Source organism: Aulonocara sp. 'chitande type north' Nkhata Bay, linkage group LG17 (genome assembly GCF_057382095.1).
Source record: "Aulonocara sp. 'chitande type north' Nkhata Bay isolate Kocher_YH1m ecotype deep benthic linkage group LG17, A_spYH_male_GT1.1, whole genome shotgun sequence".
Lineage (NCBI taxonomy): Eukaryota > Metazoa > Chordata > Actinopteri > Cichliformes > Cichlidae > Aulonocara > Aulonocara sp. 'chitande type north' Nkhata Bay.
The window spans coordinates 10,606,321-10,623,234 of record NC_141360.1 but is presented as its reverse complement, the minus strand read 5'-3'; the positions used below and the strand labels follow the sequence as shown (position 1 = coordinate 10,623,234).

The window sequence follows — 16,914 nt, the reverse complement described above, 5'->3', positions numbered from 1 at the left end:
AGCATGGGAGGGGGTGAAGGTGGCGGTGGATGGGGAGGTGGCATTAGACACAAGGTTTTGAAGTAGGGGGGAAACTTGTGTCCTCGTCTTAAGGAGTGGAGGAGGTGGACAGGGTGGCGGGAAGAGGTTGGATGAGGAGACCTGCTGAGAGGGCAGCTTGTATGCGCTCCACCTTCTTCCTGCCATAATGCTCCCTCCATTTTTTTTCACTGCCTCCTCTAACACCCCCCTGTACCTCCCCCCGCCTTTAGCTTCAGGGCAAAGTACATTACATGCTTGCTAATCAAACCTCCATTACAAGTTTGGAGGGAGTGGAGCAAGAATCTTCTTCTTCTTTCCCCTTTCTGCTCACTTCAGTAAACCACCTTCATCTTCACTCGCAAAGCTCTTCTTCACTTGTGTGTTATGTAAGTGTCCTTGAAGTATACCAGTGATGTGCTAGCATTTAAACAAGATACAGTTTATTTTCTGGATATTTATTTGAGAAAAAAAAATACAAGAAGCCAAAATCATGTTGTCTGACTACACGTTGATCACAAGTAGCATGACAAGCATTCCCTGTAGCGCTAGTTACAGGTGAGGGCGAAGAGCACAAACAAGCTCACTAGCATAGACAGGCAGTTGGTCACAACAATATTACAAAGCAGTAGAAAAGTAATTAAGATCAGAACTCCCAAGTTTTTATTTGAGTTTACGATTTCATTTGGGGATTTTCTCACATTCTGACAGTGCTGAAATAAAGATGCCAAAAATTGAATGGTACTTTAACAGGGTTAAAAGCCCACCAAGCAATGCCGTATACCTTATATTGCCAGTAAATAAATATATCAACAAACATATTTAGAATATTGGTAAAATAATGCAGGTAATTTATAAATCTGACATACAATGAATTCTGTTTTTATTTTCCTTTCCCATGATGCACTTTTTGTTTCTTCTTCACTCACCTCTATGCACTCTCTATATGTTCATACACCACTCTGCATTAAATCATTTATTATTATTACTCTTCACTGTCTTCACACACAGCAGTTTATTCATATAAAAAGGGAGCTTTTCCTTGCCACTGTCACCAAGTGCTTGCTCATAGACGGTCATTTTAAATATTGGGGTTTTCTCTCTATTAACGTGGCCTCTTCACCTTACATGCACTATGAGGTGTAATGATGTAATTTGGTTTAATATAAAGGAAATAAATTGAATTCATTTGCATTATTTACATTATTTTGGTGCATTTATTTGATGAACTTTTTTCCACACTGCACACCTCCATAGTTTAGGATGAGCATGTCAGGTATATGTTCATTATAATAGTTACTATTATTATTATTATGGGATGTTCAGTTGAAGAAGTTTAATACTTTGCATGTTTATTTAAAAAATAACTCTATTATTTTTTCAGTCAGGTCATGTCTTATTTTGGTTAGAATTTGATTGTACAAATCAGGTGAAAGCAATTTTCGACATAAAATCATTAACAGTTTTATGCTGACTACTTTGTGCTGTTTAGAAGAGTCTTGCCCATGCTTACTGTGTAACAGAATGACTGCCTTTGTTTCTAATCTCATCTCATTTCAGTTACAATTAAGCTAAACTAACAGAAGCTTTGATGGAGTAGTGCTCTGATTTGAATAAGCTGCAAAAGCCTGCTCAGAGCTCTGTGGTCTGCTTAACCATACAGGGGATCAGAGGATGAGGTCTGCACAATACCACAGTGACACATACTGGATCTACTGTACACAATATCTGGACTTGCATATTAAAACCGATACACGGGAATACAAAAGAAATAGCAGAGACAGTCTTAAAGAGGTAATTATGCATGTGCTGTACCAAAGCTCAATTACCATTTTTAAGAGCATGAGCTCTCCTGACATAAATAGGCAGCTTTTGAAATATAATGCCTCGTCTTTGTTGCGCTCTGTAAACATAGGGGCAGTCATATGAGTCCACTATATTATCAGCTATTGTTATGTATAAGCTCCATGTTGGTAGTGCTATTGACCTTATTTAAAAGACAGAAATCTATAAACACAAAGTCATTTATGAAAAAGTAAACTACAAACTCAAAGTCTGACTGAAGTGTAGATGCTCTGCTAATATTTTCATTTGCATATCCGTCTCCCCGAGTGACTGGAAAATGCATTTTGAAGGTGCAACATACAACTTTATTATTTGGCAACCCCCCAAAAACGTTTCAGTATTATTTAATGCTAAAATAATTTAGCCTTCTCCTCTCCACTGCCTCTTCTGTTGGTAATTGGATTTAGTGAACACCTGTATGAGTGTAGATTGTTCAGAGGATTATGGTCAGGGAAACCTTGAGTCACAACTAATTACCATCTTTTTCTTGCTCTTACTCTTTATTCTCTCACCCCCCCCCCCCCCCCCTTCCCACACACACACACACACACACACACACACATATTAATACACTCACTGATTTTTTTTCTGTAAACGAAACTCAGTTGATGTAATTGCTATTTTAAGGCTTTAGTTAAACCTTTATAGCGGTAGTTTATGAGGCGTGTTGTTATTTTATGATTCTGGTTTCCCTTTACTCTGTCCTGGGTTTACATGACAGATCGTCATGTTAAAGCAATCCACAAAAAAAAGATTGGCCTGAACTTGTTTTTTGTTTTGAGGAATGTAAATTATTGCTGCTCTGCAATTTTTGTTAATCTCAATGTTTTGGCTTCTGCGGTGTTTATGGAAGAGCACTTATTTTCCTGTACTAAACATTGCCCGTGTTTCTCTTTAGAGCTAAGTTGTTGGTCCGCTGTTCCTGCAGAGCCACCCGTGGTGTTGGGGGTCTCACAACATTTCCTCTGTGTGTCCTCTTGAGCTGAGATTGCTGCTTTGAACCAGCAAAGAAACAAATCAAAATTTTTCTAGGTGAGAACAAGACTTTCATGCTGTTGATTCTCTGTTGAAACATGTGCAATGTCAGTGAGGTAACAGTAAGCACCTTTAGCTCTGAGATTAGCTTTCTGAAAAAATTATGGCACAAGGTGAAAATGTCAGTTTTGTCCCCCGACTGAGGCACTTTTTTTTGGACTCTTGTGGGAAATGTTACTTTATTTATATATTAATCTGTGTTCACAAAATGTGGGTTGTGTCCGAACCTAGTAATATACTGCAGTTCAGCTCCAGGCGGTATGTCAAAGACGTGTATTTTTGTGTCTATACTCAAAAAATGTTTCATTTGCTTCACTTGAATTAGATGAGTATTCAGTGCTTCTCTCAAAAGGCTCTTCGGCTGCAAAGGAAGTCTACTGTGGTTTCAGAACCACTGCGGAGGAGGTTAAGGTGGATGGAGGGTTTCATCAGCCTCAAAGACATGAACCAATAGTTCTGAGTTAAATGCAACTGGAATATAGAAAATCAAATTTTTTTTTAAATTCCAATAATTAATCAACAATGAAAGTATGTTTGGTATAAACATACTTTCATATACATGTCAAGTACATTTTATTTGTCCAGATTCAATGATGTTGTGATGTACCAAAATTTCATGGAAAATTTACAGACTATATAATAATAGAGCGAAAACCTCAAAAATCAGACGGCCCCATACCCAGGAACTGGAATTTGTTCACTTGGCAACAGTGGGAAGGAAACACAGTAACACTCAAAATCTTGGACATCTAACGATGATTTAAACAAGGGTTTTTCCTCTAACCTAACAAAAATTCTAACAGTTTATTGTTGCCTGTTTCCTGTTGCCAGTATGCTCCTATGCTCCATTTAGTTGGAGAACTTGTTGAGTGCCATTGGACACAGGACAGAAGTCTCCCCTCTCAAGACGCTTCTCAAGCTCTTTAGACCTGTCTTTGAAAGTGGGAACGGAAACAAGCACACAGCCTAATTATGTGGCGTAACATGAATTTAGGTCAGTAAGTAGACGATGCTGATGACCTAGAGCTAAATTGTCGGACAGCAGAGGAGGACTGAGGACGGGCCAGGGGTGTGTGATAAGTCAGGTGAAGCAAGAAATGAGCTAAAGGAAGAGAGAGTGACATATATAGGGAGGATATTCTCTGTCCCACAATGAAATTTAAGACAGCCGTGTAGCTCTTGACTGAACAGAGACAGAGACAGAGTCTGTGTGTGTGTGCGTGTGTTGTGTGTGTGTGTGTGTGTGTGTGTGTGTGTGTGTGTGTGTGTGTTTGGGTGTGGGTGTGTGTGTATACATGAGCAATGAGCAGGCTATGCTTGTCCTCAAGGCAAAGAGGTCCAGTGGCTTAAGCTTCATCGGGCATCAAGACAGAGAGACACACTCCATGTGAACAGGTGAGATTTCATGAACAGTGAAGACTTGAAGGAGGGAGAAAGTAGATGGGAAGGAGGTGAAGCGGTGGAGCAGTGGGGCGGGGGGGGGGGGACATGAGGCATGAGGGTAGAGAGGCATCCAGCAGGTGACAGGGGAGGAGCACTAAAGGGCAGCGGACAGTTCACTCAGTCCAGCTTACTGATGTGTATAAGTAACACTGAAAGTGAAAGATAATCTAAAAAAATAACTCTTCAGTTTTTCTTTACTTTGCGTTACTGCACTGAACTTTCATTAATCTCTGTAAAGACAACCCGCCAAACAAACAGGGCTGTGTAAACTGAGATTGTTTTCTTGGACTTTGCACTGATACTGAACCCAGTAGGCTACTTGTCAGCGAGGGCAACATTTTCCTCTTAACTTAACTCAATGTCCAAAAGAGAAAATTTGTCTCGAGGCAAGTGATACACACAAAGACATAAATTATGAAAAGAAAGACAAAAAAAAAGAAACAAACAAACTGATTGTCACAAAGAACAATTGGAAATTCAGTTTTGTCTTTTTAAAAGAGAGAAGTAGTCATCATCAGTTGACTCATGCTAAACACGTGAACGTGAGACAAAAGAAAGTGTTGTTGTTGATGTTGTGAAGAAAAGCTCAAACTCTGAAGAGGACGCCTTAAATCATTCACAAATAAAATGACTAATTATTGGTCTGCACACTATTCCAACCCCCAGGTTTTTTTCTTTACTATTACAATACGCTACTTAATAAATCCCGCTGAAATCATACAGCCAGGAGTTTGACAGTATAGATGACTGTATCCCCAGATGACAGTGACATTACGGCAATATGTGTTCACAGAATGTTCACCAGCTATTAAACAAGTCATGATAGTTAAACTGTTAAAGCATAACAACTATAGCCTGGTTTAAAAAAAAAGATTCTCTTACAAGATCTGCGTTAGATATTTTTTAACTTCGTCAGCAGATAAAATAAGCATACAACATCCTGCCTACTGTATTGTAAGTGCTCGTGTTTGAAAAAAGAAGGAAAAAAAGACCTGAAAAGCAATGGGAAGTTTCACTTTAAACTTTTACTTTTTCAGCCTTGTGTTAGGGTGGAGGAGTCCCGCTTTTGTTGTCGCTAAATTCAGTTGAAAAGACTTTGTGATTTGCACAGAGAATCCGTTCCTGTCGCAAAATCGCTTCATTCCAGCTCCGAAAATAATGACGCTAATCATCGCAGCAAATATCTGTGACTGTGAGGACTTTAGAACAAAGCGCTGTTGTTTTTCTGCTCCACTGCTGCATCGCTTTCTGATGTAGCCACTGAAGCAGGTGCAGTTTTATTTTAAAATTGTGGCCGGTCCAAGGGTTGGTGAGATGAGGATAGGGGGAGGAAGTGAGTGATGGACAGCTAGAGGGGGGGTGAGGTGGTGGTGGTGGAGGGGGTGATGGAGGGCAGCAGAAACTTCCCATGCTGGCCTCCCAGTGTGGCTACGTAATGAGGGCAAGGGACACACACACACACACACACACGCACACTCGCAGACACACACTCGAGGCTGAGCATGGCCCCACGGCTGATTAGCGGCACACAAAGGCCCCAAACAGAAGTAGCAGAGAAAACACAATGGGAGCAGGGCCTCAAGGCGTGGTCTACTTCTGCCCCGAGGGAGGGGGCGAGAGAGGTAGAGAGAGAGAGAGGGGAGAAGAGAGAGAGAGAGACATGGTCCCACTGTGCTGGATAGGCAACAAGAGGCAGGGAGGAGGGGGTTCAGTGGGGTTAGAAAAGTGACAGAAGCAGAGAGGAGTTTTGTTTTTGTCCTGATAAAGACATGACGAGTTTTTGCTGAGTTCTGTTCAGTGACTTCGGCATCAGGTGACTTAAAAAACATGAATCCTGCGATAGTGAGTTAGCAAATATTGACGCACGGGTGGGGAAGGCTGATCAGTGCAGTTCACAGGGAGAAAGAGTGCGCATGCCTCAATATTTTCCCCACTCCAATTAAATCATTTCTGGCCAGTACTTGTGCTTTTTTTCCAAGTTGTAATTTACACAACTTACAAAAGTATGATTTACACTAGAAAATCAATTTTACTGCTTTAAATGCTGAGCAGGGGCCACAATTTGAGTTTTAAAGCTATCAAACAAAAAAACACCAAGACAAAAAAAGTTCAAAAGTTGTGTGTTATTAGATCCTAAATATAATTCCTTTAAGACTGCACGCTAACATATATTTGAGTAATTTTATTACTCACTGTGACTGTGAGGTGGGCCGTGCTAGTCTTTTAGTGCTTCTTTCTCGCCTTTTACTAACTTGCAACACATTCCTGCTTCTGTCCTTCCCAGAAGAAAGTTAGAAGAAAACTATAACGTTAGACCATCCAAACTTTCCTGCTTAACTCTAAAATCTTTTGTCTGCCTACTTTCACTCCCACCTCTGCAGGTCGTGCCCACTGCCTCCTGTTTCTCTCTGTCTGTCAATACACGCACGCAGAGGATGCACCGCACACACATGGACACACCTGCAGTCTGTATAACTCCATAAACTAGTTAAGATGAGTAATTGGTGTGTTTGTCATAAATTCACAGTAATGGCTGTGAGTATAATAAACTCTGCTCTCACTGGACGTTCTTGATTATTATTTTTTCATTCATTTATTCACAACTGTCTCCATTACTGATTCACAAACCCTTCAACGATATACTTCAGTTAACTTTATTTATTAAACAATCATCCATCCATTTTCTAAACTGTTACACCCACAGGACACCTGACATTAAACATCCCTAGTATGTTTTGAAGGTTATTTTATGCTTTTATGTAAAGTATTTTTTTCTATTTAATGGTAGTGTTTTTAGTTGAGTAACATTTCAGTTATGTAACAGTAATTCTGCTTTAGTAGCAATTTTCATTACACTTTCCACCATTATTAATAGAGATTTCCCCTCAGAAAAAGGCTCATGCTGTCATTTATACTTGATGTTATTAAATCCTACACTGCAAAAAATATGCATAAAAACATGGAAAATGTCCTTGCAAATTACTGATAGTACGTTAGCGGTTTTTTAAATGGAGGTTTCTGTAAATGGTAAATTTGTTGTGTTTATAAATTTATTTATGTATTTATTTTATTGTATGTTCACTTCAAACCAAAAGTCTTTTCCTTACATTAACCAAGAAGTGCTGCTAGCTAAACCTAACCAAATGGTGAATGACAATAGAAGTTACTGGGGAGTCAAAGTCCATTCATTTTCTTCTGTTTGCCCTCATCAGGGTGTTTTGGGGGTGCTGGAGTCTATCCCCACTGCCATAGGGTGATAGGCAGGGTACACCCTGGACAGATCACCAGTCTGTCATTAGGCTAATGTCTAGAGCCGGGAGCCCATTCACACTCATATTCACACCTATAGCCAGTTTAGAATCACCAGTTAACCTCACCCCATATATATCATTGGGAGGAAACCAGAGTTTTCAGAGAGAAACCATGCAGACATGGGGAGAACATGCGAGCTCCACACAGTAAGGCCCCAGCTGCTGGACCTACAGGACCTCCTTGCTTTTACCAAGGGAGTAAAAGTGAAACTCAAAAATGGTAGAAAGCCGCGAGACTGGAGCCGGGTGTGTTTGTGAAACCACAAGCCCACCTGCTTCCTGATGTGGACTCTCTGGGTCCTTTGGAGTGAAACAGCACTGTATGTCATTTTAGGAAGGCTTACTCACGTGGGCCTTTTCAGACAGTAGAAACAAATGACCGAGACGGTCGTTTTAGTCACACAACTCACTGTACATGTAAGAAAAGCTTATAGCATGTTGCTCGTTTATCACAGGACCGCACTACAAAATCAAAGCCTAACAACCTGTCACATGAGCGTGAAATTCGTGAACATAACACAACAAACCAGAGACATTAATCAACCTCACGGTTACACGAGTGTCATTGCTGCAGCTTTTAATTATGTAACATTGCTTTGTACACACATTCCCTTAATCTTTGTACATGGGTACAAAGACATACCTTGTAATTAGCAGCATCAATTTTCTCATGCACAGAATAGGTTGGATGACAATGGCCGTAATTTCTATTCCAGAATGACTGAAAATAGAAGAATGCTGGTAATGACAAATAAACATTTTATTATTACAAATGTGGTGGAAAGGCTTTTGAAGAAGTGCATTAAAAAAAGGCCAAGATTATAATGTGAGACAAGTCCATTGACAACTGGTTTCAGGTTTTTGGTGACTAAAGACTGCCTGTTTTAAAATCGGGACAACTCTCTGATGGCCACAACTCCAGTTTATACACCATCAATTTGAATACAACAGGACGCCGCATAGTGCTACCTGTTATCTCAAACTCAGGGCTGCTCCTGAGTTTCTTGCTACCTTACCTGCCTGATTATTGGGGTCTTCTTTATTATTGTAGGCTTTTGACCCTACTATACAAAGCGCCTTGAGGTGACTGCTGCTGTGATTTGTCTCTATATAAATAAAGCTGAATTAAACTGAGCCTTTCATGACTAGCTTTGCCATCTTGTCTTGCTTTCTTGAGGATTTTAAATTGACACATATTCCAGCTAGGGGGTTCAATGACTCTCCGTCCATAGACTTTGTTTTACTTAGGGCAGCCTAGAGTTGCACTGACATGCCTCAGTGAAGTCTGTCACAGTGTTACCAAGACTATCAACTGTGCCCATTATTACTAGCTGCGCAGGAGTTATTGCTCTCTAAAGCCATTCAAATAATTCAAATAACACTCAGATACTGATATACTTTAGGTTTACTGTTTTTACTGGTTTGTTAAATGTCAAAATTAATACATTGCCCTACATAAATATTAATAGATTCTTCTGAGTATACGTCTAATTGATAAAGGCCCATAAATTCAGTGCGAAGCAATAAAGTTAAACATAGACACATGCAGTATTTTAAATCATGGTTGTTTGAGTTATTGCTACCAGAGAACGTGCTGAGAGCTTTATAATCATACCAGCAGCTCTTTGCATAGATTACTATCTACATATTTCTACAGAGAATGAATATTATATGGCAACGACTAATGAACACGGCCCTCTTTTCACAGAGGGGAGCGACGGCTGCTGTAATCTCCACTGTTCAATTAGCTGAAGTGACCGGGACGCCACCTACACTTCATTAGCTGGAAGGCGAAGGTATGGAATTAACCTCTTTCTCTCTGTGACTGTTTCTTTCCTTTCTCTGTTTCTCTATATCCCAATTTTCCTCATTCCTTGAGAAATATTGTGAAATATTGTCACAGCACAAGAATGAAACTATTTCAGATTAGCTTCTATCAGTTAAAACACAATTTTCTCTTATTTTACGTTTAAAATAGAAGCTTTTTGGGTATTTACTCAGAAGCAACAGAGAGAAAAGGAAAAGGAGAGTGTGTGTGTGTGTGTGTGTGTGTGTGTGTGTGTGTGTGTGTGTTTGAATGGGGGGTATAAATCCACAAAGACAATTTAGATTTTCCAGCTTCTCGACCTGTTTTTCCAATTACTTAATGCTATTTAAATACACCAGAGCTGACACACACACACACACACACACACACACACACACACACACACACACACACACACACACACGTGCACACATTAATGGTCCTAAAATAAGTCATGCAGTAATTGTATTTGATAAATCATAAAGGGAGCCCATCAGAGGAAAGCTAGCTGTAATAAAATGATAAACTAGACAATTATGAAAAAAATCCCCGGCCTTTAATTTCCTAAACACACTCTGGAGAGAGACCGTTTAAGCCGGAGCGATTCGACGAGATGCTCACCACATTATTTCCTCTTGTATCTGACACACTGAATTACGCCAAAGGGCTCTGAAATGTCTGTAGCATTGGCAGAGCACTGCAGATCCATACAGACAGACAGACACCCACACAAAGCTTGTTCACATCTTCGCAGTCGGGTGTTTTCCAGTTTCATATGACATTTGTCCAGCAAAGACCTCAATACAGTATGTAAGCAGCAGCAGTGCCCAGATACTTTATACAGTTTTTATGTTTCAAAAGCAGTCATTTACAACAGACTACTTCATATTACAAACACAATTTTAGAGCAAGAACATTCAGACGGTCTTTTGTGAGCAAGCACTTGGCAACAGTGAGGAGGAAGAAGTTCCTTTGAACTGGAACTTCTTCCCTGAGCCAGGTTCAGAGAGGGGCAGCCATCTGGCATGAGGGGATTAAAAAAGAGCAAAAGGAAGAAACCATGAAAAACAACATAAACGATGGGAAAGAATAGATAAAAGTTAATTACATTCAAAAGTGCCATAATTCAGATTGTGTAACCTTACTTTAAACTTTAGTTCTAAAAGTGGATGTGTACTCTAAAACAAATATTTAACAAATATTTATTTATATTTTTATGTAAATTTCCCCAATATGACCAATATGGTGTTGTAACATATACAAAAACTTTATGCTGGGTTCAGGTTTCAGTATATTTTCAGCAAAGCAGGGAAAAAATAAAGCAAAAATGGCACTTTCCCCATTGTTTAAAAAGATCTTAAAATGTCTAATTGCTCTTATTGTAACAGTTAATACACTCAAATTCTTTATCTTGACAATAAGAAAAGCCTGAGCTGTTTGACAAAATAGAAAACTTTCTTTTAAGAAGTGTACAGATCACTTTTGTCCTTTGTTTTTTACATCTTGCTACAGACAATAGACTTCATTGTCCGCAGACTACTGTGAATTTATTTTGTCAGAAACGGTAAAATATTTAACAAGAGATTACAAGTACGACATTATGACAAGCATTTTGCAAGCTGACAAAACTTCTGGTGCAGATTAGCTCTGAAAGGTTTGCTGATAATTTAGCATTAGCTTTTTTTTTTTTTTTTTTTTTAGCTACCTCTTCTTTTAAAAAGGTTTCTAGAAAAACTTGACAAACCCCAGTTTTGTTCGGCGCAGCCCTTCAGTTTCTAATGGCGATGGACTCTAAAATGACTTTATCGTTAACTTATTTAGCTTATGTGCTACATGAAAATGGGCAATTAGCTCTACAGAAAAAAAACTTAAGCTAACCTTACTAGCACACCATACCTGATGGACAGCTACTGGTGAACTGCCAAAATTTCAGGGTGGAGCATTTGGGGAGTGCGAGTATGTGACCATTAATAGATCCGTGGCAGTTTAGTTCCCAGGGCGTACTGCTCTGAGGACATTTCATACCAAACTTAACATTGTGTTCTTCATGCTTCAGGACAAATACGCCTACTGATACACCCATAATTTCTGTTCCTCCTGGGAAGTGACCACAGAAAACAATATTTACTACTCTCAACAGTTGCTCTACTTTGTCTGTGGCACTTTAATTTTGTTATGAAATTTTGAGATCCGGTGATATTTGTTTAACCGTTAATGGACAATAATGGACCACTATGACATCTAAAAAAGCTATAGCTAACACGTAATGATTACTGGATTACACTGACACATGGGATTTGTTGAAAGCAACGGCAGAACAGAACATGACAGGACTTATCCTTTAAGTCAGAAGCAACTCTGTAGTAAAGTTCTTTCATGTAAGGTGTTATTATGTTTCTACTTCACATATAATATTCACCATCTGCTTGTAATGTGGTTGGTTGATGAGAGGGTTCCTTGTAGCACAAACTGTGTGTGTATGTGTGTGTCAATGGCTTATGAACAAATGTTGCTCAGGTGAAGTTTAATTATATATAAATACTGTATCTTAGACCCTCACATGATGCCATTTCATTGTCAGGCTATCCAACAGGAGCACAGGGATATTTCTTAGTGGCCCGAGGATATTTTGGACGCCATGAGCAATCAACATGACGAATTCTGACAGACCATCTAGAATCCATGCAACAAGCACCATGTTCTTGCTCTTGGCCCTCAGTTTGATCGCTCTCCCTGCGATATCCATAGCATGAGGGTGCACACAAATTGCTAGGAAGGGATCATGCCATTCAAAAATGTAAAAAGTTTAAAATTCCCTGTCAGAATGTTATAGAGAGAAAAATCAGTATAGGAAGTTACAAAGTATACAGGCATTCGCCAACTACTGTGTGACAAGTGTGCCACAAACTTGAAATACAGAACATTTGCGTTCAAAGTAAAATCGTGCTGGTTACAGCAGTAAGGCACAACTTTTACTATGAAGGCTCTCCGTTTCCAAATTCTGTTGCATTTTTTAGTATCACTGCTGCTCAAAGAGTAGTTGGCAAGTGTTTGCAGACAAGCTAGCATCTTCCATGTAAACCATGGGCAACTGTGGCAATCTGCTAGCAACCAAATTGATCACAAGAAGGCTTTGTGGCCAGTTTCACCCAGAGGCAGCCAGCAACCTCTCGCCAGCTGGTCGGGAATTGCACATTTTTCCCATTGACAACTGGTTGTTGTCAGCGTGTCTCTGACTGGTCCCTACACCTGTGTAACTCAGGCCTTAGATGGAATTTTGGTTGCTGTACTGTTGTTCTTCTTCTACTCTCTGAGCTAAATAAGGTTCCCATGTCAGTGTCAACATCAGCACTACCAGCACTACTACTAACAATAAATATATATTTATATGTAAAATAAAAGTATTGATTGTTTGACCACAGTAATTAATAAAAGACAGATTTTTTGATATTGTGGATAGTCTACAAAATTAACTGCCCCCTGCTCTTTATTCCTCATTCATTGCCAAATAACTTTATAGAGAAAAGTGTCTGTATATAAGTATATTCAGGATTCCGCGATTCAACATGGCCACTCAAGATAAGGTCACGTATCAGGTTGATGCAACCTTAGCTAAGCACGCTTACAGCAACAAACCCTGTATTGTCACAGGATGACATTAACTCTCTGAGGCACGTTTTTTTTCTTCATGGCTGAATAAAAATCTCATTCCTCGCTGACTTCTGGCTGAGACAGGCATGACGGTGTGAGATCAGCACCACAAAGAGTTAAAAAAAAATCAGATCTTTTGGGTTCCTCGTGTAAATGCAGACAGACTGTGTAGGTGTGTGTCTGCGAGTGTGTGGCGTAGGTGCTGCTGTGTAAAATAACATGGAAAAGGTGATTTTCCACTATAGTGAGGTTTCCACAGTGAGTTCCCCCAGGCAGCAGCAGAAACATGATTGAATTTTGTGTGTGTTTGTGTGTGTGTGTATGTGTGTGTCTGTGTGTGTGAGAGCGAGAACAGCGGCTTGACTCGACTAAGACGCCTCACCCCTCCGCTGCACCTCCACCACAGTCTAATAGTATTTGAATTCATTAAGTATGAGAAAAATGTTTTTATTATTTTTTACAAATACACGTCATCTTTATTGTTTAACAGTAAGAAACACAAGCTTATCTCCATAATTCCTCAAAAGCAGAATTTCCAGAGCTGTGATTTCTTCATATTACATCACACTGATGATGCTAGACGAGAGAGAGCGAGGAAGAACGAGGCATTATTTTTACACAGTCCGATTTGTTGCTGACAACACGCCACAATCCTGTTTCTCTGTCTCCTTGTAGGTGATGCTGACGGTGTAACATCAGGCGAGTACGAGAGATGGAGAAGATGCTGACGTTTCCCAAAAAACCCCACACAAACACACACGGACACACACATGCAGGCAGACAGTAAATGGGAGTCTTCTGTCAGGAGTGTGAGTCATTCCCCAGTGTAGAAAACTGAATTAAAGTGAATCAGGCTGAACTGAAATGACCTGAGCTGAAAAGAAGGCTTCAGCTGGACAGCTCTCTGAAGGTGCTGAGGGAAAAAAATTAGATGACAAATAATTTGGAAATAATGCAGATGGCACACTGTGGTTTCTCGAGGGGGCCTCGCTAGATTTCCTGTTCGGCATTCACTTATTTCCTTTTTTCATTTTCATGTTTACATTACGTTCTATAACACTTATTAAACTGTACGTCTCCGGACTCTCAGCATTTGTGTCCTATCTGTTTTTGTATTTGAGCTTGTGCCATAACCATCAAAAGTGTACATTAGTGTACTGTGACATTTCCTTTTTTGTCTGTGTGCCAACAGTCTGTTCATTATTGTGGAATTAAATATTAGACACAGAATTAGATTTTTAAAAATAAATCTAGAGGCTATTTTCAGCTAGCTGGTGCCGTTTCATTTCAAATCGTTTGTTTTTCTTTTTAACCACAACTGCACAAAATTAGTCTTGCTTAATATTTTGTAATGATGGCAAATTATTGTTTTCCATCTGAGCTTCACACTTGATTCGATTAAAGATAACCGGTACAGCAGATCTGGTCTCTAAGCAACTCCAGATTCAGTGACCTTTGCATTTTGAGTTTAACTGAGACATGACAAGAAAAAAAACCAAGTATGTGTTCAGTGTGATCGTGCCAGTCATAAGTTACTTCATCATAAGACCTGGGCAGCTGATTTTGATGTGGTTTAAATGTGGGTTTAATCACAAACTCTTCTTTTTTTATTGTACTTTCTTGTTCTTGAAGCTTGCGCTCCACTGTTTAAAAGATAAAACAAAAATAAAAACATTGTGAAAGACTCCTAATGTATTAGTGTTTCATTTATATGTATATGGCGTGTAAAAACATATACACTAATACATCCAAGCAAGTGTTGTGAATTCAGACACTAAATCACTGCACACTAGTACAGAGGGACAGTAGCTTCTGGCTATCTCCTGCACTGAGTGTAAATGATCGCATAGCTGTGGTTATAAGTCACAGTCATACATGCTGCTGATGGAAGCTGACACCCAGGGTGTGTGTGTGTGTGTGTGTGTGTGTGTGTGTGTGTGTGTGTGTGTGTGAGAGAGAGAGACAGAGAGACAGTCATTTTAGACTCATCGTGTCACTTCCTTTCCCTTCTGTGCATTCTCTCTTTCCTGCTCATCCTCGATGCCTCGGGTGATGAAACTGACTCTGTTACATCAGAACAAATGACTCCTACCCCCACCTATCGTCCTGCCTGGTCCACACACACACACACACACACACACACACACACATACACACGTATTTGTTCTCACTTTAGACCCACATTAGTGTGTTTAACCTTATTGATAAGGTTTTGCCCATTGATACAAATCAGGATGATCCATCACTGATGCCTCTGTTTAAGGGGCGGAGAGGAGTTGATAGTGATGGATGGCAGACCAATCAGTAAACACAGTGATCTGAAGAGCACTGACACACACACACACACACACACACACACACACACACACAGTGCCACAAACATAGTGACAATGGCTTTAGTTTCACAAAACCCTTTGATTAACAATGTGTTTTCTTATATGACAAGGCAGTAATATTTATAGAGAATTACACTGGTGCACAAGAATCAAACGGAAGTAGCAAAATGTCAGAAATATAAAATTCCCATTAAGGAAAACCAGCCAATAATCAAATAGGTCTCAGAGACTACTGTAAACTTCTGTTTTTAATGTTTATATAGTTGGAGGACATGGAAACCTGATGACCAGTGAAGTGAGAGCAAACCAGACTGATTGTATGAAAGTAGCTGTTTGATAAATAACAGCCGAAGTCGAGTCGATTTTGATCATAAATCCCCAATTTTAGCCTTACAGTGCACACGTGTCATCTAAAGTGTCGATAAACTTTTCTATGTATTTTAATTAAACTTTTATCAAATCAAAACACTGTATTTTTACTTTATTTGAATTAGTTTTGCAAGTTCACAAAATTGTTTCAATTAGTTTTCAAAAATCTAGCTTTTATTCTTATTTAAGTTGTAACTGAAATGTTTGGGTTTTTTTGTTTTTCACATCTAAATTTAGTTTCAGTTAACTATAATAACCTTGGTGTCTACTGTTATGCATTAACCCCCATAAATCTCATATTAATGCACTGATGGTTTTGCATAAAGTAAGCATCTAAGTGTTAACAATAGAAGAGCTAAAGGACCAAAAGTTGAACATTTGCTTTTGACCTTTGTAGCTGGCCTGATGGGATAATCTGGTGTGTGTGAGTGTTTGTTGGAGAGTGTGTTTGCTGGTGTCCAGAGCATCCTTTGTGATGCTGGAATTAACTCTGACTTGTCACGTGCATGCGGCTGCTGACCTCCGGCCCCATTCAGGAACCATCCCCTGTGTGTGTGTGTCTGTGTGTGCGCGCGTGTGTTTTGTCAGAGGTAAAGATCAAGCTCAAACACAAGCAAAAATCATTGTTCCTGATGGAAAAAAACTACAAATGCACTAGCAGAAACTAGCTTACTGTGGCTTTCACCTGCTTTGGGTGGATGACTTTGATAAAACCTCAAATAAAAAATATAAATGGTCTTTATTTATATCTAGATCTATGCAAAAAGCACATTTTCTCATTCAACTTTAGCCTGCATGAGGCTCTCCTATTGGACGAATACTGCCTAAATGGATGGGAAAAGGACTGGTTGTTACACAGTGTTTTTTTACTTGTGCAATCAATGTACTTTGCACCACACCTCATTCGCCCATTCATACAATAACTTATTTTCTACGTCTAAGAGCTTTCTATCTGTCATTCACACTCCAATGAACACACCCAAGGATACTTTGGCATGCAGAAAGAAGCTGCCTGAGATTGAACCAAAAACTCTGTGATTATCTCTACCTCCTAAGCCACAGCCACTTTGTGATTTTGTGAGGTTGTAAGACAAGTTGC

General features: G+C 39.5%; 1 protein-coding gene across 6 annotated transcripts in view; it reads left to right on the top strand.

The window, feature by feature from the left end:
* The window catches only part of LOC147309664 (uncharacterized), a 91,679-nt gene extending 76,883 nt beyond the window's left edge, over positions 1–14,796 (top strand). For 2 of the 6 annotated variants that reach the window (XM_086270473.1, XM_086270477.1), the window contains 3 exons: positions 2,762–2,895; positions 9,361–9,448; positions 13,786–14,796. The gene's annotated coding sequence lies outside the window, so the exon portion shown is untranslated. Of the gene's footprint in view, positions 1–2,761; positions 2,896–4,208; positions 4,294–9,360; positions 9,449–13,785 lie in introns of all 6 variants that reach the window. The other 4 variants (XM_086270476.1, XM_086270478.1, XM_086270474.1 and 1 more) reach the window with 3 other exon arrangements.
* Positions 14,797–16,914: the final 2,118 nt, after the last annotated feature.